Below are 12337 nucleotides of genomic sequence, written 5' to 3'. Positions count from 1 at the left end.
ATTTCAGTTATCTAACGGCGGGCAGCTAACCTAACCAGTGTCCCTTGATTCTGAACCAGTACAAACCTGTTCTCCGCAAGTAACTGCCAACTTCCCCACATGAATCAGAGGTAAAGGACGAATAATTTCAGAGACAATGTCTTTATTAAATCGCCACGGAGAAAATACGCCTCGCATAGGGCTCAAACTCACGACCCCGCGATCCGTAGATCTGTGCTCTCCCTATTGAGCTAATCGGGCGGGCTAGATCAGTTTTTACTGCAAACAAATGTAGCAAGATAAACATAATATTTATGTTATATTAATGACCAAAATGACCATCTTTTAAAGAGTTTGCATGTTTTTCTTCATAATCAAAAGAAATCAAGAGATAAGTACATAAAAGTAACTAAATATTCTACAGCAAGTAGCCTATTACGAATACAATACAATACAAGAGTTTTATGAAATTAATCCATTTTCATAATACACACATAAGTTAATTGATATCATGCAAATTTCAATTTAAACATACACATATATAATATTTATTTTGATAGTGATCCTCTCATACTAGAATTTTAAGATATCATGTTGTCTACATAGAAATAAATGATTAATGTTTCAAATCGTACACAAATGCAGATATGTAAACAGCAGTAAGCGAAACCTAGTGATTATAAGCCCTAAACTGTATGTACATATTATGTCTTAAAATACTTTTTATACAAACAAAAGGAATGCTCATCTCTTTTATGTTGATCATACACTGTTTTATGTATATATCATATTTGTTTTTATGTATATATCATACTAGTATTTGTTTTGACAAAAGATGACATAATTTCATGGTGATTAGTCGAATATTAAGTTTTGTATAAGCCTTTGCTCAATCAAGCTATGTTAGATATCTGGTCATTGACTGTCCATGCTCAATTTGAAATCGCCTCATTTCCGAAGCCATGTCTTCTAAAACTTGCCTTTCAGGTGCGTCTGGATTTGGAAATCTAATTCTGATTTGATTTTCAGCATTTCCAATGGCTGCATTTATACCTGCGTTTACAACACAACCCGTAGCGTCTAATATCCTTCTTCGGTTTTCTGGGCTACAAGTAAACAGTTACACAACAATAAGTTAAGCTGGCCATCTTATATCCTTGGTTAAACGAAGCACCAATTTTGAAAGTTTATGCCTTTATAATATATTGGACAGCTTTATATTAATAAATCCATACCGACTTTAATTGAAAATCGCAAAATAAAAGATAAGTTGTGGACATGTATTCTGAATGAGTGCCGTCAATAATCAATGCTCTTTTAGCACAAAGGTATATAGACAAATAAATGCTTACGAAATTGAATTCCATCGGTTGCTCAGGGATTGATAAGCTGATAACACGAGTTGCCTTGTCGTTTCTGCAACGGCTCTGAAGATTTCTTGTGCGTATCTTGCCAATGACTTTATCTTCATGTTTACCCACTTCGTTAGGTCCGTTAATAATTTACCAATCTGCTCTTTATAATGCCATAGAGCTACCCCACCAGCTGTTATAACTGAAAAATATCATACTTGAAGAGATAAAATGCAGACATCATGCCCTTCCAGACACCATTTCAGGCACTGGCTGCTGCCTTGGTAGAATCATTGACCTTTTGCTAGCAAACTTGATGGCTGTCTTAAATGAAATAATTCTACAAACAAAGCAATGTTGTAAATTTGAGTGATTTGAAGTCAGCGGTCTTCACAACTTGGACACTGACTTCCGAAATGAACATTTATATCAGTTATTTTTTACATTTGCATTTGCAGCCTCCTAAAATGAAATCAGTTAAGCAGTGTATGTATAGATAACAACCTCTCTATCTTTCATTAGTTATTACAATTAATTGTTAGCTGTCAGCGGCCCGTTTATTATGATAATGTTCAATATAATTGATGATGTTCAACATCATTGAGACTGACAAATTTATGAAGTACATATTCTGATATACTATCAACAAGCTACGGGAAAGGGAACAATTTTCCTTAATGGAGTCATTTGGGTTTATGTAATTCATTAGCTTGTTAGAACAAGACATAGAACATGAAGGAAATACGGACCATTACATGAAAAACATGGAACACGTGACAATGTGGAAAGACACACCGGTACCGATGATTTTTTATACATATTTTTGTCAGTAAACAAAGTTTAAAGAAATTCTGTCTGTAGGAAACAATTTGCCTACATACATATAGAAAACTGTCTCATGTGTCTGTAAGGACACGATGTAAAATAATATTTCACCGAACAAATATGATGAAAGAAAAAGCGAATAAATTCTACATTTTTCATCGCTCGAAAGGTGTTTTCACAGTAACTGCTTAAATAAAGCTTGAAAATTGATTCAGGAATATTTTAAGCTTTAAAATATGGACAACATATGAACATGCAAATATTTATTATTATTTTCAATTGTAGGGGAAATTTTCGTGAAATAGGTACGGACAGCATAAATGAAATACGGGAATTGTGAAAGCATACATATTTGATTTCAACATATATTCAGAACGAATTTCATCATTTTATTTTAATTTGTAGTTTACATTTTTTTCTTTTCTTAAGAACAAAGTCAAATATTTACAGTCGCCCTATTCTTTTCCATGGACCATTATGACGTTTATTTCGTATAAACAGCAAAGAAAAGGCGTGAAAGACGTCAACGCTGCTTGGTGAAAATGGACCGCTGTTTTGACGACGTCCGCATAAAGTCAAGTAGAACGTTTCTTAGATGACATTGCAGTTGTCCCGTCTGGTGTACACAATGGCCGGGAAGCTGATTTAATGTTAAATGTGTGCAGTTTATAATATAATCTTGTTTACAAATGGAAGGGAAATATAATGTAAATATAAGAAATGAAATTTTTAGGTGGTCATGCTAGCGCAATACATAAATTTGCCGATTCTATTTTGTCGTTCATGTAGCATAAACACCGAAATAAATCACCTCATAACTAGATCTACCAACCACACCACTAACCTAAGATTCATGTATGTTTAATGCGGAGAATGATCACCAAAAGCATTCGAACAGATTTTTGAAACAATGTTTATCTAAGTATCTAAGCAAGTAATTGGCATCTATTGAAACCTAAAGTAAATATAGTACACATTTAAACATTATATATAAGCTGGTTCAAGTTAAATTTACCTTTTGAACAGAGATTAATATTTCATCACAGAGCGCGATATTCTAAGTGTAAAATACATGTACTAGATAATTTATGAATAGAAAGTCTTAGTGCCATTTATTCATCTAAATACGGAATTTGTGTTAATAAAACATGACGCATTTTCCTAGTATGTTTTAACAGTGAGATTATTCGACTTTACAGACTTTAATCTTCTTACAGATTTTATTTTATAAATACGTTTACTATTAAATCTATTTAAATAGCTTTTGATTTGTCAATTTAAAGAAGCGATTTATTTTCACATTCAATAGGGGTTTGCAAGTAAGACCTGCAAAGCTAATTAAAAAATACTGGGATATTTTACGACAAAGTTATGAGACAACTTTTAACCACGTACTGTCACATTAAGGAGGTAGTATATTAACATTTGTATGTGCGCATGATAACGTGACAACGCTAACGACAAAATAAATGTGTTTGTATATTTATTTTTCTTAAACTAGAACTGTCACAGGAGTGACGAATATCCCCACAATACGGTCTTGTCACAGAGGAATGGCAATCATAAGAAAGACATGGCCACAAGAAGGTGCAATTTAAATCGAACTTGACCTGTATTTTATGATGTTATACCTGTGTTTCTAAAAGCATTTAAATCTGTCAATCTGTCAAGAACTGTCACTGGAGTGTTTAATGACTCCAATGGTGGACGAAATTTGAGCAATAACTTGAGTCCGTGTTAAAAATATCAAATAATAATAGCGGTAGAGATAAAGTGTATCAAAACACTATACAAGTATAATTCTAAGCACAAAGGGGACATAATTCAGGAAATATTGGTGCAAGAGTTATGCATCTTGTGTCATATGATGTGGGTGATAGTGTGGAACAACTACTTCAAGTTTGAAACAAATGCATTTCGTAGTAACTGTGATATAGTGAAAATGCATCAAGATTTACCTTAAATTCTAAGTACAAGGGGGCATAATTCATAAAATTTTGGTGGCAAAGTTATTCACATTGTGTCACATGATGTGGGCGATAAGTTGGAATACCTATTTTAGGTTTGAATCAAATCCATTTAGAAATAACCGAGATATAGTGAAAATGCATCAAAATTTACCTTAAATTCTATGTAAAAGGGAGCATAATTCATCAAAAATTGGTGTCAAAGTTATGCACATTGTGTCACATGATGTGGGTGATAAGGTGGAACATCTATTTTAAGTTTGAATCAAATCCATTTAATAATAAATGAGATATAGATGGGACGCGACGCGACGTGACGCGGCAAACTGACTCCTATATAGCCCCCAAACAAACATGTTTGGGGGTTATATAGGAGTCAGTTTGTATAAAAATCATTAACCTGTCTCTAAGCTGATGCTTAATAGTTTAATGATGGTGAAATAATTTGTAAAATATCACAGAAACGCTACAAAGCATGACACCATTGACGTCATGGCGTTACGTGTCAGTAACCGCGCAAAATAATAGCTTTTTGTTTGAACGTACATAATTCCGAGCATTTCTACTTTTAACTGAACAATTTTAAACAGTCATAATTTTCCGAAATATTTGTATGAGTCTTTCGCTGGGAGTAACGATCAATATTTTTTGGCTTTTATGTAGTTACAATGTATATTGAAATGTTATGCAGAATGTAAGAATCTAATGTTATTGGAACTAAAGCAGGGTGAAAGGCTACTTCTTATGCCCATTTTTCAAATAAAAATTTGGTAGTTTGATTTGTAATTTCTATTGATAATTTGGAATTTATAGACTTAAACTGTGCTATAAACTTGCTCAAATGTCAGTAGAAAATAATAAGTTCTTGAATCAAATTAATGTTACCTTGGAAACGAATCCCTTAACCTACATACATGTGTATCTATATAAAAAAAATTAAGCCGTTGACACTGGTCTTTTTAAGAAGCTGAGCTTCAGCTATATATCTCTATTTCAACACTATCCTTGAGAATAATATTTGCAAGAACAATGCTTTTACAATAAAAATTTCAGACTAGGGGTACTGCTGTAAGAATTTGTTAAATTAAACAAATGTAAATGCAAGTAACACGAATATATTACTTACTTGTTAAATTGTTTTGAAGCTATATTATACAAGAAAGATAACTGTATATGTTTTAAGAAATTACGATAAAATGCAAGATATAAGATACTTTAAACATTTCTGATGCCAAGGTAACTTTAAACGTTAAGTAAAATGGGGAACCATGTAAGATGTTTGGTATTCTGCTAATAATATTACCCAAATATTCCATGTTGGTCATTAACAGAATGGCCCTCAAGCCGTCGAAAGACCCGTTATCATACACAGTTGTTCAAAATGAGAGAAAATGTGTTACCTTGGAAACACGACCTCCCACGACATAAACATTTAAGCTTATATCATAAAGTTTACGCGCATACTAATAACATGATCAGCTATGCAGATTTGGATAACTGTGAGACCAAATTACACTGAAAAGTGTAAATTATCCCTATTTTCCGTCTTATTTCAATATAAGGGACCTTTGGATGGTCATGCACTTCAAACCTGAATAAAAATTGTACTTGAAGGGACAGAAATAAAAGAAATTTACAATAGAAAGTAGGTATACTACCTCCTTAATGAAATATATATTGACAGCTGTACTGGGTGAGTAGATCGTTCTACATATAACTAAAATAAAAACATTTAATACAAACAACCGGAACAAGAAAAAAGTTACTAATACATGTACAAGGTTTTGCGAAATATTCTTATGTGAATTTAAGGGTCATATTTGGCCACTGACAGACAGACGGACAAACAAACATTCAAATGGACGCCTTTTTAAAGAAATTACTGGATCCACTATTCTTCATATTTTTACTACTCGTTGAGTGTTGTCAAAATATTCTATAGTTATTGCCATATCCAAAGTTTGAACTTACATGTAATGTTGAGCAGTGCAAAAAACATTTAGGTAATAAGGTATTTAAGTTCTGACAATAGAGTTTTAACTCTTCTAAAAGTGACAGTAAAAGATATGCTTACCACAGCCTGCAACGACCCCCGCACCGAAACTTACAGGATCTATATTTTCTGAAATATACACCGTGTTACATTTTGGCTTAATAACAACGGGACTTTAGATATTCTAAAATAATTACTGTACATAACCTCTTCGTGTTGATAAAAATGCTGAATTACTTTCCAAAAATATTTTCTTAATTTTCAAACTTATTATACGTATACTAACTATAAAATAACTCTTTTTCTACTCAATATTATGCTGAGGTGCATTATCATACGTTAACTGTACAATATTATCTACTAGAAAAGACATAATACAAACGTATTATTTAATAAGTTTGCTAATCAGATAATTAAGAACTGGTTATTTTTACAGTATATATACTCTGAATGTCAATCAAAATATAGAAGGCATTAATTGCAATCTACTTACTTGTACACAACTAAACCATTCAGTGCCGAATCGAAACAGAAAATTTGTTTATAAGTATAATAGTATTCCTCTTTTTTCGGTGATTCCCCATTTTCGTAAATTTAACCCTAAGTATGTTTTTGGATTTCACAATGTTTTGAAAATTTTAAATACTGGAAAACCAAATGCTTTACCCTTTAACCTTATCTGATTTTGTAATACATTTGATATGACTGTCAATATTTACAACAAAGATTTACACATGTTTAACACTAACACTTGAAGACAGGGTATAATGCATGTACATAACTGAAATAAATTTACATGTATAAACTTTTTCGAACTTTGATATTTTTCACAGTTTGTAATATCTTCCAATCAGATTTATTTTTAGCCACTTTCACATGGTCTCTTCCATCTAGTGTAATCACATGGTCTTTTCCTTCTAGTGTAATGTTTCTTTGGGAAAATAGTAATTATGCCCAGTAATACGCTTGATTGAAACGTATCGGTGTTACTGACTTTATTACTATATTTACATATTGCAAAATACTTATTTAGATAGGTAGGTTAATGTATGTATATGTTTGTGTACAACTGAGATCAAAAGTAGATTAAGCAAATTTATACTGTATTTTTGCCTTTAACGTGGAAACAAGTGGCGTTTAATTTTTGATGCACACTATTTGTTTGATTTAATCGCGACGCTATGTAAACTATGTACACACATACATTATATATGGTTTTCAGTTTGTAAGCTGTTTTTCAGCTTAAAAAGAACAATATAAAAACGTTATAACGCGAAATCAAATACTTTTATGAATACTGCCATGCTTTCCTGTAGCTATGACAAATATCCTATGTGGAGGTAGCACCAACTTCTGTTTGTTTGTTAACGTTTAATACATTTAGCTGAAGATTAAACTTTATCTAAATTTTGTACAGTACCTGAAGCAAGTAATTTCTTTTTTCCGAACAGATAGAAAACAAGACTGTTTGTGAATTCAATTTTGCTCGAAACGTTTAACTGGTAAAAGCGGTTTTTGTCAAATAGTATGTCGCAATCCAAACTGAAATTCTAAATTCTATGTAGTCTCTTAGACTGACTTTTCTTGCAAAAAGCTGTTCCGTTCTCATAAAAGAGGTTGAACAGGTAGTGTGGACCTTGTCTGGTTACACGATAAGTGGCTATATTTATAAGTGGCTATATATGATAATCATCGCGTATATATTTACATTACCATTGATTATTTTAATGTTTAGCAGGATAACACTTAACCACTGATAGGGTCTGGAAAGTGAACATCAAACAAATACATTTTGTTATACTAGAGCTACTAAAGAATTGTCATTTTGTTGACATATCACTTAGAAACCGGTAAAGGTGTCCAGAGATAGTTCAAAGGTTTAATTATGATTCTAGTTTTAAACTATATTTTTATGTATTTGCTATCATACGCACTTCCATCAATTGAAACATAAACGAAATATGTGATTTAATCATATTTACTAAGAATCCAACATATGCAATGTTTGGCAGATTGTCACTTGCACTTGAATGGACAGGAACAAGAAATGTAAAATTAACATATTGACTTTTCTGAAACGATATGATTCGTCCTTAAAATGAGAATATAAATCGTAAAATGCACTTTCCACAATTATTCGTTACCAATAATTCACCTGATGGTCCATTTTCTTTCTATATGGGACTATGTAAAACAAATGACCACTAAGGCCAGTGTAATGAAGTATTTCGACCCCCATAGAATAACGACCCTCGGTCATTATTCTATAGAAAATGTGACTCCTTTCCTGTAAAATATTGACTCCCCTTATAAAAAAGTGACTCCCTTTGAAAACTTTATAGAATAACGACCCCCGGTCATTATTCTATAGAAAAACTGACCCCTCCAAGTAAAATACTGACTCCCTAAAGATGACTCCCTTCGAATCTCATAGAATAACGACCCCGATTATTATTCTATAGAAAAAGGGACTCCTTCTATGTAAAATACTCACTGTCGAAATTATACATTCGAACTCTCATACAATATCGATTCCCGGACATTATTCTATTTAAAAAAGTTACTCTGTCCGGGTAAAACACCGGCTCCTAAAAAGACTTTCAACGATAATATCTATTAAAAAGTGATCCCCTCCAAACCTAACGGACAATTTTACTAGATCTACAACTCTAATACCCTCCATTGCCAATAGTTAACATTTTGATTGTACTACTACTACTACTACTGTGCCGCTACTTCTATTGCTATTACTACATGTACTTCTTCTTCTTCTTCTACAACTACTACTACTTCTACTACTACTACTTCTACTACTACTACTACAACTGCTACTACTGATACTACTATACCTGCTTCCACTAATACGTCTTATACATCTACCTCTTCTTCTCCTGCTGCTGTTGTTGCTGTCACTTATTCCTCTGCTGCTGCTGCTGCCACTACCACTGCCACTACTACTACTACTGCTACTACCACTACTACTACTTTCTATTGTTGCCGCTACCGTACTTTACTGCCACTGCTAAGTATTGCAACTTCTATTAATACTAAGTTCTATGCTAGCAGTTTCTTGTGCAGTTTTCTTCTGAAGAATTACTTCATACCGAAGTGTGCAGGGATTATTGACACTGGTGTGTTTTGTGAACGTATTGTGAATTGTTATTTTCCTGAAAAAAAAATGTATACACCAAGATACAGCGTCTAGAAATAGAATCCCTTTTCCCGTTGCGGAATGCTCTGATTTCTGTGTCAAGTGATGGTATCTGGGGCTAATGGTCAAACGTAAGGATGGACGGACGGACGGACAAGGGCAAATCTATATGCCCCCCGAGTGGGGGCATAAAATGCAGCAATTAGGCCTTAGATACATGAGTTATTACTAAATTTGACCAAATGACCGGGGGTCGTTTTTTTATGGAAGTCAATATTCGTCGTGAGGTTCAGTTTACTTCACGTGGGGGAGTCATAGTACTATGATCTTTAGGTCATAATACTATGACCGGTGGGTCACTTTTTCTATAGTATAATGACCGGGGGGTCATTATTCTATGGGGGACGAAATACTTCATTACACCGGCAAGTTTTGACCTATGGGTATGATTTGAACAAACTTAGTAAAGGACCACTAGACGGTACTACATATCAAATGTCTAAGCTTAGACTTTTGCAGCTTTTTCTGCAGATGATTTTTAAAGTTTTTCCTACGAAAGTATACGTAAAAGTTGTGACCCGAGTGGAGCAAATGTTAACCTAAAAGGCATAATTTAAACTCACCTGGTAGAAAATCACTACACAATACTATATGCAAATTATCTAAGTTACAAGACTTGAAGTTTTAGAGAACTTTTTTAAAACTATTTCAGACTTTTATCAAAAGGTGATATCCGAGTGAGGCCATTTTAACAAACTAGTTAGAGAACCACCACACAAAGCCACGTACCAAGTATTAAATACATAGGCATTGCGGCTATAGACAAGAAGATCAAAAAACAACATTTTTATATAAGGCATTGTAAAACATTAGGGACATGATATGAGCTAACTTGGTAGACTAAGAGGACCACAATACAGTGTTACATGACAAATTCCTAAGCTATGGACATAACGGTTTTAGACAAGAAAGGACATCGGACATTATGTTAGGGATTTTGCCCTAAGTTCAATGTTATTTCTTGACTTCAGTAGCTGATAGTTTTATAAAACAGCTTCAAATACTGATAAATAAGTTATATATTCCTATCAAACTGTCACAAAAAGTGGTTTTATTTTATATTCGTTTTCTTGATATTCGAACAGTTTGTAACTAAGGGTCATATTTTTGAAAAGTTTAAAATGTGTATTTTTAGTTAAAATAAGCTTTGGTATTTTAGGTATGTCTAATATGAAATATTTTAACACAATATATAAACTGATACCATGCAGAATATCAGTTTTATTGACATTTTTCAAAATAAACGAAACGGAAAAAATAAGAGTGGAACAAAACATTTTGTTCCCTAACTGTATTTCAGTTATTTCCACCCGAGTGCCCATGATAACACTGATGCATTGATCATATCCTATTGCTTATTTTCTATACATCTATTGCTATACTGTATTTATACACATGTACAATACTGACCGGGCATTATGTGGAGGATTATTATTGAATACATGGAGAGGTGTAGCTGGCCATATATTGGCGTAGTTGGCCTTTTTCAGTTGAAACGGAAAGGTGCAGGAGACTGCCTATTCCACTGCGGGTTCAGGGATGCCTTACTTATAGCACTTTATATCAGTAGAACTTCACTAGCTAGTATCAACATATATATAGATATTCTTGGGGTGTCTGTGTAAGTTCTTTGAGGTCCTTACTAGTATTTTGGTTGGCTTCGAAATAATTTCAGACGTGTGAGCGAACAGATGTTAATTCTGGTGGTGTCAATGTTAGTTATGGGCGAGTCAGTATTAGTTCTATGGGTGTCAGTGTAAGTTCTGGAAGCAATTAGGTTAGTTAATGAGATGGTGTCTGGTGTAGTTTTTGTTAGGGTTTAGGATGCTAAATCGAATAAAAGCAAATCTTGCTCTTAAAATGCATTCTAGGTTCGCTTCAACTGTGTCCTACAAAAGGTAAAAAAATGCACCTAAGTGGCATTATTCCCATAAAAGTTCGTCTGTATTTCTTTGTCATGTTTACGTTGAAGACACATAGTTATGTAATATGGTAATATGTCGATGCCACTTGCTTGGTTCTTGACGTATGGCAGATGCAGTTGTCTCAATCCTGATAACACTCAATCGACGGACTTAGACTGTCAAGAGGTAACAGATCTGATTGAAAAATTCATAAGATATACTTATAAGGATCTGTCTGCTTTCAAGCTTCACTTTCTATGTCCCCTATTTATTTAATTTAGTGTTTTCTGTGCTTGAAATATTTACAAAAATGAATAAAGCTGTATATATGTAAGGATTAGAAAACACATGCAATAATTGTCAAATATTTATGTAAAAATTTATTTGCTGACACCCTGTACGTAGTTTTTTTTCAATTTTAAACACTTTCCCACCCGTGACCAAGTGTCATTTTTGCAGCATACGTATATAATAATTATTTACAAAGGCATGTGAACTATCTTGTTGCGTCACTGGTGGGAAAGATGTTAAAAACGTAAAAATGATTTATGTTCATATTTTAATAGAAAAGAGAATGAGAAATGTCTACAAAGTCTTCTTTTTTGTTCATAAACATGTAAAATGAAGTCGCATTTATCAAGAAATGGTCTTCAACTATCATAACTATGCCATTTCAGAAGTCTATCCCTATGTCACGTTTTCCTTAATCGGATAGGCCATCTGAATAGGAAAATGTCCGAGGTCCTTCTTAATAAAATAAATCCGTTAAAAATGTATATAAAAAGGAAGTGATCCCCAGGGCTGAGCCACATTTAATTTAGGGGCATAATATGAACATTCTAGAGGACAACTAGAAGATGCTACATATCAAATATTAAGGTTACATCTTCTTGTCTAAAACCTCAAGTCCCGGAACTTAGATTACTGTCAGGAAGCATTGTGTAGTAGCCTTCTAAAAAAGTACATTCAAATCATGTCGAATAGGCTCGAAATCGGCACCGCCGTTCATTTGTATTACATAGCATTATATATTAATAACTTTTCTAAAATCTCCAAGGTCTAGATCTTAGATATTTGGCATGTAGCTTTGTGTAGTGATCGTCTAC

At 33.2% G+C, this 12337-nt stretch overlaps 1 long non-coding RNA gene across 3 annotated transcripts; it reads right to left on the bottom strand.

Annotated features, from left to right (window-relative positions):
* Positions 1 to 322: 322 nt before the first annotated feature.
* On the bottom strand, positions 323 to 6695 carry LOC123556627 (uncharacterized). Of its 3 annotated transcripts, XR_008370907.1 has the most exons (5): positions 6610 to 6624; positions 6198 to 6245; positions 2605 to 2796; positions 1332 to 1533; positions 323 to 1085 (listed from the first exon to the last, which is right to left on the bottom strand). It is a non-coding gene; the product is annotated as an uncharacterized LOC123556627 (long non-coding RNA). The 3 variants fall into 3 exon arrangements; XR_006687502.2 differs by lacking the exon at positions 2605 to 2796 and having other exon boundaries at positions 6610 to 6681; XR_008370906.1 differs by lacking the exons at positions 2605 to 2796; positions 6198 to 6245 and having other exon boundaries at positions 6610 to 6695.
* Between the last annotated feature and the right edge of the window lie 5642 nt (positions 6696 to 12337).

This window comes from Mercenaria mercenaria, chromosome 5 (genome assembly GCF_021730395.1).
Source record: "Mercenaria mercenaria strain notata chromosome 5, MADL_Memer_1, whole genome shotgun sequence".
In the NCBI taxonomy this organism is placed as follows: Eukaryota; Metazoa; Mollusca; class Bivalvia; order Venerida; family Veneridae; genus Mercenaria; species Mercenaria mercenaria.
The sequence above is the reverse complement of the archived record's forward strand: the minus strand, read 5'-3'. Positions and strand labels throughout refer to the sequence as shown.